Source organism: Petaurus breviceps, unplaced genomic scaffold, assembly GCF_028583685.1.
Source record: "Petaurus breviceps papuanus isolate PSGF00001 unplaced genomic scaffold, PetGlider_PUasm1.0 38, whole genome shotgun sequence".
Taxonomy (NCBI): domain Eukaryota; kingdom Metazoa; phylum Chordata; class Mammalia; order Diprotodontia; family Petauridae; genus Petaurus; species Petaurus breviceps.
Window position 1 is genome coordinate 73,282,456 of NW_027186304.1, and position 12,107 is coordinate 73,294,562.

The window sequence follows — 12,107 nt, forward strand, 5'->3', positions numbered from 1 at the left end:
CAGGGCCAGTGCTCTATTGACTGTGCCACCCATCTGCTCCTATATCCTACATTCTTTATAAACTGGCCTATTGTACTTGATTTTCCCTATTCACCTTCCATGTCTTTGTGTCTTTACACAGGTTTTCTGTCATTCCTGGCATGTTCTCCCTTCTCTCATCTCCCTCTTGGAATCCTTAGCTCTCTTTAATGCTGAGGTCAAGTTCCTCCTCCTTTCCAAGGCCTGTCATGATCTCTGTCTCCCTCCGGAGTTACTATGTACTTGCTCAGTATATACTTTGTATATTCTGTTCTGTGTACATGTTGTATCCATCCTATTAAATGTAAACTCCTTGAGGGCAGGGACTATATTGTTTGTTTTTGTATTCTCCATGCCTAGCAAGTACCTTGCACATAATAGTCACGCAGGTAGGGGCAATGGATAGAACACTGGACTTTGATTCAACAGAACCTGAGCTAAAATCTGGCCTCACATACATAAAAGCTGTGTGACCTTGAGCATTTCTCTTAACTATTGTCTGACTCAGTTTCCTCATCTGTACAGTGGGGATGGTTTCAGTTCCATTATCATCTTCATCATGCCCTACCTAGGATAAACTCACCATCATGGAGATTGCTTCAGGTTTGCTACTTATACCATGTCAGTAGCCAAAGTTGCTTCTGTCTTTATGACTGGAGGGTAGAACAAAAAACCGCTCCCACAGCTTCTCTTTATTAAAGGTTCAAAATGCAGTCATCCTTTTCTTTGCCATCAGCTGCTCTAATATCATCTTCAGCACCACCCTCCTTCCCCTTTTGAGCTTCTTTCTGTATATTTTCTTTTTCCATTAGATTGTAAGCTCTCTGAGGGCAAGAACTATTTTTCTTTTTCTTATTTATATCCCCAGCACTTGGCACAGTGCCTGAAGCATAGTAAATGCTTAATAGGAGTTTATCATATTGTATCATACAACCCAGGGTTGTTATGAGGATAGAATAAGAGAATATTTGTAAAGTGCTTTACAAAGCTTAAAGTATTATTTAAATACTAGTTATTATAACAGGTGTTTAATAAGTGCTTGTTTTATTGAAATACACTTAAATTGCTAGCTAGATTAGAAAAGTGGCCTGTAAGAGAAAGCCGGATGTGCTCTGAGGCTGTCAGTTCTCAGGGAGTTGCTTTTTGACATTTCCCTCCTACCTTGCAGCCAAGAGAAAGCAAAGGGATTTTCTCCCCCTTGTCCTCCAACCAGGGGGAGGAAAGTGGCCTCAGAAGCTCATGGTATGATGAGCTTAGCTAAAATCCCATCTTCAGCAATCCCACTTGAAGCTAGTGCCTTCCCTCTGTGATTATCTGCAATTTATCCTATATAGATCTGGTTTGTTATGTGGTTATTCCATCTTCAGCAATCCCACTTGATGCTAGTGCCTTCCCTCTGTGATTATCTGCAATTTATCCTATATAGATCTGGTTTGTTATGTGGTTGTTCACATATTTTCTCTCCAATTAGACTGAACTCTTTGAGAGTAGAATTTGTGTGTGTGTGGTCTTTCTTTGTGTTTCCAGGACTCAGTGCATAGTAGGTTCTTTTTTTTAAAGCAATTGGGGTTAAGTAGCTTGCCCAAGGTTACATGGCCAGTTATTTTGTGTGGGTGTTAAGTATCCAAGGCCGGAACCCATCCTGGGTCCTCCCGACTCTGGGGCCGGCACTCTTACTCACTGTACCACCTAGCTGTCCCCACATAGTAGGTTCTTAATGAATGTTTGTTAACTTGACTATTAGTTGGCATTGTCTACTGACAATGTGTGATATTAAGTTTACTTCGCACACTGATTATACAGTTTGCTTTGTGTTTCTCCATGGGCCCTAGCACATTGCCTAACACACAGCTGACTTTTGAAGAAGTGAGTTAGCTGGTTGAAGACACCAGTTACTGAATCTCTTGCATCCTGAAGGAGTCCCTACAGTTTCTCCACTTGATCCCTGGGACTTGCTTGAACACTGGGGAAATTTTTTTATTATCATTCACAAAGAGCTTTAAAGTGAAAAATATTAATGTAAATTGACTGTTGTGGAGGGAAAATAATGAATGCCAGTGTAAATAATTTTATCAGATATAAACAGCAAAGTCCTGAATAATAGGAATGGAGTGGTATTGATTTCCTTGGAAGACTGTTATTATTTAAGTTAAGATATTACAATCACAGTAACAAAAATAGTAATTTATTTCTGAGTCACAGGATACAGTTTATCCATTCTGGAGCAGCTGCTTCTGGGGTGGAGAGTAATAGCCATCTGGACAACTGTGATCCCATAGGGAGCCAGAGGATTTAGGCCACCTACACAATAACTTAGTCTTATAAAACCTGCTATCGGAGCTTGAGCAGAATGTAGGATATTCGTTTTTAAGTAACTGCATGACCCTCATTTTGTCCATCAGAGATTGAACTTGCTGTATAGAAAACTGAGATGCTTCACACCTGATCCTGAGTTCACTAAGCCATCTTTCCAGCTGTTTCCATGGAAATAGAAGTAGAAATGCCTCTCAACAGCTGAGTTGTTTGAGTTGCCAGCTGAGCTTGGAGAAAGGGCTCTCTCCACCTCACTCTTCACCCCCATCTCCCAGCACCCAGAGCTGATCAACAGCGTGCAAAATATCTAAAGATGCTGCGATCTTCAGCCAAGTCTGTCTCCAAAGTGACAGTTATTCAGATAATTCAGGAAATTTAATATTGTCAGAATGACCTAGCTAATTAATGCAGAGGAGGGAAAGTATACTGTGGGACATAAATGATCTAACCTGGACATCTCGATATTCCCAAATCATTATACTAAGTAATTGGTCTTTACTATAGATAGTACTTTAATACCTAGCATAGATCATCTGAAAATAGGAAATCAGAGGAGACAAGATATTAAGAATTTCATGATGTATTTGCTCATAACTGGATATCAGAAATTTATTTTTAGTAGCAATTTCTAGGTTATATTATATCATTCTTAAAATGTAAACTCCTTGGAGTCAGGGTTTATTTCTTTTTTGGTTTTGCATTCCCAGTGCCTTGAACAGTAACTAATAATATTCACAAATGTTGCATGACCAATCGTGTAAATGCTAAACTATTGTTTTCTTATTGCAATTGTATCTAATATATAATTGTTGGGTTATTGTATGTAACTGTAAATTATTAAGCTTCCACTATTTAATTTTGGTAGGAGTGCTCAAACAGTTCTAAGCTACCTCTATTTCTCTACAAAAGGAAACTGAAGATGGATCATCCTTAGAAGTTTGCAACATTGGAATCATACTTTACTCCTAACTCTCTTTCAACCCACATAGCTAACCAGTGGCTGAGTCTTATTACTTCTATGTCCACATCTCTCCCATTTATCTACATCTCCACTTCATGGCCACTAGTCTAAAATAAGATTGCCTTTTTTTGTTGCTTTTTTGGAGGGCAATTGGGATTAAGTGACTTGCCCAAGGTCACATGGCTAGTTTTGTATTAAGTGTCTGAGGCTGGATTTGAACTCAGGTCCTCCTGACTCCAGAGCTGGTGCTCTATTAATTGTACCACCTAGCTGCCCCCATCTCTGTGCTTTTAAACAGGCCTGTGCCTGGAACAGACTCTTTCCTCACACCTACCTACCTCTTCAAATCCCTTGTTTCCTTCAAAGCTTACCTCAAGTATCACCTCCCACATGAAGCTTTTCCTGATCTCCTCAGCTCCCCCAAATTACTTTGCATATATTTTTTGGTATTTACTTACATATGCACGTGTGTATGTGCTCTGACACACTCTTCTCTCCCTTTTCATCCTGTTCCCCCCTCCAGCTGTCCCTCCCCTCCAGCTCCTTGAGGATGGGGACTATTTTGTTTTTGTATTTCTAGAACTGAATTGGGTGACTGGCACATAGTGGTACTCACACAGATGTTTTGTTGATTGATTGAGAGTGTTCAGCTTTGGAGTCAACAAGATCTGGGTTCCAGTCCTACCTCCAAAACAAGCAAATAAATAAATAAACAAATATCTTACCTGTGAAAAATATGTATATATGTAATTTATACATTAAATATATTTGCCCCAAGCATATTTCTTCTCATATATATATATATACATATATGCACAATACATATACATGCATGCATGTATGTATTTGCCTTTCGCAAATTTCTAAGAATTGCTTACATGCAGTGATAGGAAGTGTTTTTCCACTGGAAATTCTCTATACCAGTGAAATTACAGGGAAGAAGAAGAAGGAGAAGGAGAAAGAAAAGGAAGAACAAGAAACCACTACAAAGTACTTTCCAGGATTATAAATTTTGATCTGGAAGAGAATGTCAAAGCCCTGTTATTCAATTCCCTCTTTTTATAGATGAGGTATAGAATGGTTAAATGACTTGCCTATTATCACACAGGTAGTAAGTATCAAAGATAGGATTTGAATTTACTACAAGTCCAGCTCTCTAACCACCTTCACTGCATGCTGCATAATCTTTGAATGAGTTGTGGAGGGGAGGATATTCTGGACAGTCTAGTTAAGTAAGAGTTCTTGTACTTCAGTGGTCTGTGGTATATATCAACATGGTGGGTACTTCCTCCACTAATGCTGACTAAAAACTTTGACCAACTTATACATGGTCTTTGAAAGTTACTGTGGACAAAAAATTTATCCTTCTGCTGCCAACCTGAGGCTGAGCTTTTCTGAATTTAATCAGGTTGGTCCACAATCAGAAGACATATCATTGGACCTACCTATGAGTACCTTACAGCTTGGTAGAATCCGTTAGAGCTTGAAGCTCCTCTGATATAGTTGCCTCCATTCACACCAAGATGAAATATCAGAGCTGTATTTTAGTGGGAAAAGACATTGCCACCCCCCAATCACATTATCCCAATAATTGGATTATAATAAAATACACAAGACTAAAACTGCATGGCACACAATTACATCTATTTTTGTCATTCAGAAGGCACTTTAGGATCATTTAATGACTTTGAATTGGTTTTCATCTTCTAGTACCATGGATGAAAAAAAGCTATATTGTTTTTATGCCTATTTTTGTGGCATAATTTACCCTTTTCCATTTCATTCATTCCTCTTCTTCCATTGCATTCCCTTTATAACCCTTAATAAGATTTTTTTTAATCATCATTTTGTATATTTTATACTTGTCTATAAACAGTTTGCTCTTAATAAATAGCAGGGTGTGTGTATGTGTGTGTGTGTCTACCTTGTTTACCTTTCTATGTCACTCTTGCATCTCATAATTGGAAGTTGAATTTTCCATTGAGCTCTGGCTTTTTCATCAGGAAGGTCTGGAGCTCTGTTATATCATTGAATGACCATCTCCTTGCCTAGAAGAATATGCTCAGTCTCTCTGGGTATGTGATCCTTGGTTGTAACCCAAGCTCTTTTGCCTTCTGGAAAATTGTATTCTACTGCTTCTGATCTTTCAGTGTAGAGGCTGCCAAATCCTGTGCGATCCTCATTGTGGAACCTTGATATTTGAATTGCTTCTTTCTGGCTGCTTGAAGTATTTTCTCTTTTACCTGGTAGTTCTGGAGTTTGGCCACAACATTTCAAGGGCTTTTCAGTTTGGGATCTCTTTCAGGGGGTGTCTGGTGTATTCTCTCAATTTCTATTTTACCCTCAGGTTCTAGTATCTCAGGGCAGTTTTCCTTAGTGAGCTCTTGAAGAATGTTGTCCAGGCTCATTTTTTCATCATGATTTTCTGGTAGGCCTATGATTATCAGATTATCTCTCCTGGATCTGTTTCCAGGTCAGTTATTTTTCCATTGAGGTATTTTACTTCTTTTTCTAATTTTTCATTCTTGTTTTGTTTGACTAGTTCTTGGTTCCTCATAGAGTTATTTGTTTCAATTTGGTTGATTCTAGTTTTTAGCAAATCATTTTCCTTGGTTAATTTTTGGAGCTCCTTTTCCATATCATACACTTTTCTTTTTAGAGAGATATTTTCTTCAGTATAATGTTTTTCTAATTCTAAAATTTTGGTTTTGAGAGAATTATTCATTTTGTCTTCTATCTCTCTCATTTAGTTTTCAAAGTTCCTTTTGAGCTCATCTAGGAGAGCTTTCTGTGCTTGGGACCCATTCCTTGTTGATGCTTCAGCTGTGGGTGTGGAGTCCACATTGTCTCCCTCTGAGCTTGGTTCCTCCCTCTGAGGATAGTAGGACTTCAGAGTCTTTGTAGTCTGCTCTCTACCCATTGTGAGGCAGGGCCCTAGCCATGCCTTTCCTCTAGGGATCCCAAGCCTTTACTGTAGAGTGTTTTTCCCTGGGGCAATAGTTACCATGTTTTCAGGGTTGGGGCAGGGGGGTTGGAGCAGGAGATGTTTACTCTGTCATCCTGGTCTTTGGAGGTCCTGATAGGGGCTTTTTTTTTTAAATTTCTGGGCTATGAAGTGATAGCCCCAGGAATATTTGCTGTCCCTGAGAGGGGCCCCTGCATTTGGTTCTTACCTTGCTCTTTCCAGTCCCAGCCCTTTGGTGATAGGCCTGGTAGTGGCCCTTGTGGTTGGTGGGACGACTTAACCCCCCACCCCTCCACCCCTGCCCCGAGTTGATCAGGCCTCTTCTGGGCCTGCCTCTGTGGGCTGCACTTTCCTGGCCTGCCTCTCCAACATTAGTATTTTCACAATAAACCAAGCTGATTTTAATAATTGGTGTCTTTGACAAGAAAGAAAATCCTTTAAAGACTCAATAGTGTAGTTGACAAAAAAAGCATTCCCTGTTTCTCTAAGAGTTTTACTCTGGAGTTGCAAATGAGTGGTAGTCTGGCACCATGAAAAGAACAGTGGCTCTGAAGTCAAAGACCTGAATTCAAATTGTGCTTTTGATGTTCATCAACTGCACATGAGCTTCAGCAATTCTTTATCCTCCCTGGGCCTCAGTTTCCTCATCTGTAAAACAAAGGGGTTAGATGAGATGTCTCCTGAGGTCCTGACCAGTGCTATGATCTTTCATATCAAGCCTAGTCCAGACTCAAAAGTGGAAGAAAACGTGGATGTGAATCAGAGCAATGTTTTGGTGTTCCTCACCTTAAAAAACATCGTGGCTAGGAAATGTTTGTACATTAAATCTTCAGTAATAGAAGACAACTGTCCAGAGTAGAAGTTCTGAGTTACTATAGATTGTGAAAACTCAAATGTCTAGAGCTTTGAGGTTGTCTCATTTTCTGAGGACCACTTGGTTATTACATTGCTCCCTGTGTGAAACTCCAAGCTAGTTTGCAATTTATAGTAGTGTTGGCTCTTTTTTCTTTCTTTCCAAAAAAATTTATATTCAAGTCACAGAGCTCAGGATATTACAGCTTTTGATATTTGAATTTAATATCCTTACAGGACAACTGCTGAATCCATTAGTTAACCATCTGGTTTAGGGTAGCTTGCCTGTTATTTCCTTAGGCTTTCAAAATTGAAAAATATTTGTTACTTCAGATCATTTTTGTTTGAAATGTGTATATACGTGTGTGTGTTTTTGTGTGTGTGCATATACTGGAACCTTGCTGCTAACCTAGTACATTTCACAGTGGAGCAGAATTCTCTATGAGAGAGGTTCATCTTGGATCCCATCCAAGAAGATTTAGTTATTAAAATGCCAAAAGGACCTCATTATCAGTTTGTCTTACCTATAAGGTGGTCTCACAGCATGGATCTTACAAATAGTGATAAAATGAGGGATGTGTGTGTGTGTGTGTGTGTGTGTAAAATACAAAAGCTCACACTTTGGGAAGAGAAGAAATTTAATTAAAATTGAAACTGTAATTTGGTCACATGAATACTATATTTCTGCAGGTATTTGATGTTCATTGGCATCAGATGCCTCATCACTGCGATACTAGAAAGCATGGGAGGAGCCAATGACAGTTCTGTGGGACAAAAAGTGATTGTTTTTTATATGTTCTCTATAAAGTACTATGAATATATACATATATATGTATGTATGTGTGTGTATTTATACACACCCAATAGTAGCTTGTGTTCATGTAGGACTTTAGAATTTACTAACCTCAAAACAATCTTAAGGGATAGGTAGTTTCAAGTATTACCTTTTCCCTTTTACAGATGAGGAAATCAAGGCTCAGAAAGACTTTAACTAGCCCAGTCACTCAGTAAAGCATAGAATCATGACAGTCCAGATCTTCTTAGTCTGATGTCCTAGCCCCTCCATCTCTCTTGGCTCTGCCACATACTACCTGCTTGACATTTTGCCAATCAGTTAACTTTCTGTTCCTCAGTCCTAATCTATAGAATGAGGGGTTTAGACCAGATAGCTCTGAATTCCTTTCTACCTTTAAAACTATAATCTTAAGATCTTGTTGCCATTTTATATCCCTTCCTTTTCATCTTCCAATTAGAAGGTATGTATATGTTTTGTTTAACTTCTTTTCATTTTTGTTTCCATGGCATCCCCAATTTTCCCAAAAAGATGAAAGAGGGGGTGTGATATATATTAATGTTGACACCATATTGTGTTGTTTACCCTCCTCCTCCATCAGAAAGTACATATTTATAAGGCTTATGAGACTTAATTGTATTATGTAGTATACTATCAACTAAATTATCATCTTACTTTATATTTAAATGTTTGCTATTTAACACTTTAAGTCTAAGGGAATGTGGAAAAAAGCCCTGGACTTGGAATCAGAAGACTTGAGTTCAACTTTTAGTTCTGATATTTATTGGCTCTTGTGGAACAATCTTTCCCTTCTCAAATCTCTGATTCCTCTCTCTGATCTTCTGTATGCATGTAATAATATTCTATTTTGTATAGGAAATAGGCCTTTTGGGGACAGTTGGTCAGTTAGTCAATAAACCTTTACTAAGTACGTGTCAAGCACTGTGCTAAGAATTAGTTTTTCTGCAGGGGTGCTGGGACTGCGACTATGTTCAATTTGCTTTGTTGCCAACATGACCTGGATTGCTTAGCATGTGTGTGTGATGTCACATATACATCATGGAGTGCATAGAGCTTGAAAGGGAAGAACAAAGATAAAAAGACAGTGGCATATGTTTCCATAGTCCTTTACTCTGTGGCATCAGGTTGCCAGCTTTCCATCCCACTGACTATAAGCAGGGTGAATTTTGGTATAAGGTATGTTGCTCTTTCTTAGAGTTTAGTTTCTCAGGATCAATAACCATAGCTGTCTGAGTTTCCCAGACTCTGAAGGCAGCTGCTGGGTCATGTAGGCTTTCACATCTTTTGTTACTGAGCCGATCAGTCCAAATTGTATATCTACAAAGAAATTGGTATTTTGCCTTGTGGCTCACTCATGGGAAGGATGCTTCTCCTGAGATCTTTTTGATTTCCTGGATTGGACTCTGGTTAGATTTTATTAAGGGGTCCCCCAACCATGAATGTGAAGCCAGATGTTGGTGCTCTCTTGGTCTGGTGATGTATTTTCTCCACTTTCAGGTTGATGACCTTTCCCCTGAACCAGTGGATGATGTTAGTAAATGAGTACCCACTTGGTTGCTACCCACATGGGTACCCACTTTACCTTGTACTTTGATATTATTATAACTAGATAGTTGGAGCCCTGTCTATTGGATTCAGGTTGCTTGAAAGGAATTGATTTTCTCCACTTTCAGGGTGATGATCTTTCCCCTGCATAAGTGGATGATATTAGTAAATGGGGTAACCTTTAGGGTTGACTACACAAGCTAGAATGCTGTGTTTGCCTCAGCTGTCCCCCTGAGGCTTGAGGGGATTTAGGGGAGTGCACAAGCTATTCCTGTCTTGATTGACCCCATCAAGTCATAGGGGTAGTTGCCCCCCTCCCCTTTTCACCGGCTCCTACAAGAAGGGTGATTAGGGAGAACTGTAGGAGTTAGTGGTCCCACTGTCAACAACCCTTGTGAGAACACTGGAACATTGGACTAGAATAAAATAAGATTAACCCCTTCTAAAGTGTCTGTCTGTGTGACCAAATCAAGAGTAAACCTGTGCTAGCAGCCTTCCTGTGAGCTAGTGTTTATTAGGAATACAATGACCTGCAGAGATGAGTTTTCATGAGCTGAATATTAGAACCAACGACAGAGGTGGATGGCCTGAAAAGACCATGTCTAGGAGGTTTGAGAGGAGAGGAAAGGAACTTGTAAACATGGTTTGTGGTGACCAGTGCATTCTACTGTGCCCAATAAATGCAAATGGGGGATTCCAAAGTGTAGCACCTATTCATGAGTTAAATGGCATGATGCTTGTTGTGCTCACCTGTTCTTTCAGTGTATGAAAAGGATAGTTTTATTAAACAAATTAATTTCCTGGATGCCTCTGCCTTTTGCAGCTTGGATGACCGCAGAGAATGGAAACACACTCAAACCCAGAGAATGATATTTGCCTTGTATTTGGAGCTGGTGAGTGTTCAGAATGTTGTACTTCATAATATAGGTGGTTAAATATACATGCCAGCTATTATTATTGTTATTATTATTATTCCTATAATTTCCTTATAAATATTCATGAGTAGCTTCTTTCCACATCTAGCCATACAGAATATTGTATCTTTTCACCATGGCTTTTGGAACATTGATATCCATTTCTGATGCCTTCTCTTTCTGAAAGAGATATATAAGAAAATAGAGTAGCTGTTACTTTCTTTCAAAGGGAAAGCTATTCAAGTGACCCTTGAAATTTCTATCTTTTTAGCCATTGCCAGGTTCAGGTATGGTAGCGAAGCACCTCTGAAGAAGATTTCAGGAGGACTTCCAACTATATTTGAGGTATTTAGAGTAAAAGAATTCACCAACAGGATACAATGCCATTGATTGGGAGATCTGCTTTCTGAAGCTAGAAACTCTTTCAGAGGTTAGCAATGAATTTATCCCTTTCCAATTTCCTTTTGCCTTGAAACATTTATTATCTGTTGGCAGTGACACAGTTAATTCTCTCAGTGATTATAATGCTTTTATTAAAAAAAATTAACAGTTGTGGAAAGAAGATGGAAAAGGTGAGAATTTTTATGGCAAACAATAATTTTAAAGAAGAAATCTCATTATTTGTGAACATGGCAAAAGGTACTATTGTGAACAAGTTCAAATATTGGGAAGTACTTCCCCCATGTAAAAAAAAAAGCCACAAAACTCTACTTTCAAAATGGAAATTTTTTTTCATATGTTTGACATGATAGAAATGTTTCTGATTTTGTTTTGATTATAGGAACAGGTTTTCATCTGTGAGCAATAGTAATAGATGGATGGTGAAAGAGAAGGACTTGGAGACATGATATTTTCTCTTTCTTCCCATACTCCCAGAAATGGTATTCTTTTCTCACAGCTCTATACACTATCACTTTTTCATCTGGTCCCCTCAGACTTCTTAACACTTACAGATCACTTGCAAGACTAAAAATTTCCCTTACTAAACAATGCCTTCTTCTTTTTTTTTTTTGAATTTTCACAGGTGAGAACCAATCTATTCTCATTAATTTTAATGAGCATTTAATATATCACAGGGTTTGGGAGTGAGGTTTTTTTTTAAAGACTTTAAATTGTTGACAAGTGTCAGCCTTGGTATATATCAAGCTTTTCTTAGTTCCTTACCGTGGTTCAGTTAGGCAGAGAAGTGAAGGGCACTCTTACATTGTTTGCTTCTTTCTTTTCTAAAAATAAGATGATCAAAATTGACTGATTAATCACAGTGAGAACAGTTCCTCCCCTGAGCTCTTTAGGTCTATTCAGCAAAATGAAGGGGAGGGACTGACCTAGAAAGAAAATAGCCATTTTGCCAAAAGAGTTCCATTGGTATTACCATCTTGTAATTGCTATATGTATTTGCTTTTGTTATATGTTGTTTTTCTGGGATAACCATTTATTAGTGGTTAAGGGATAAAGGGGTGGGGAATCATAAACCACTTTCAAATAATTCAAAACAGCTATTATTTTTTGCATTGGATATAGTTGATGGAGGTAAAATTTTCTCCCCATTATCCTTATCCCATGGTGGTCATTTTCATGTCAAAAGTAGTTCTTTATTGTCTGTGAAGATCCAGTTTATGGATCTACTGTTTTGGGCAGAATCTGTTTATCATTGACTCATTGTTATCTTTTCCCTTCTGTCTCACCCTGGAATCTTCTGAATAATTTGTAGATGAAAAAATTTGA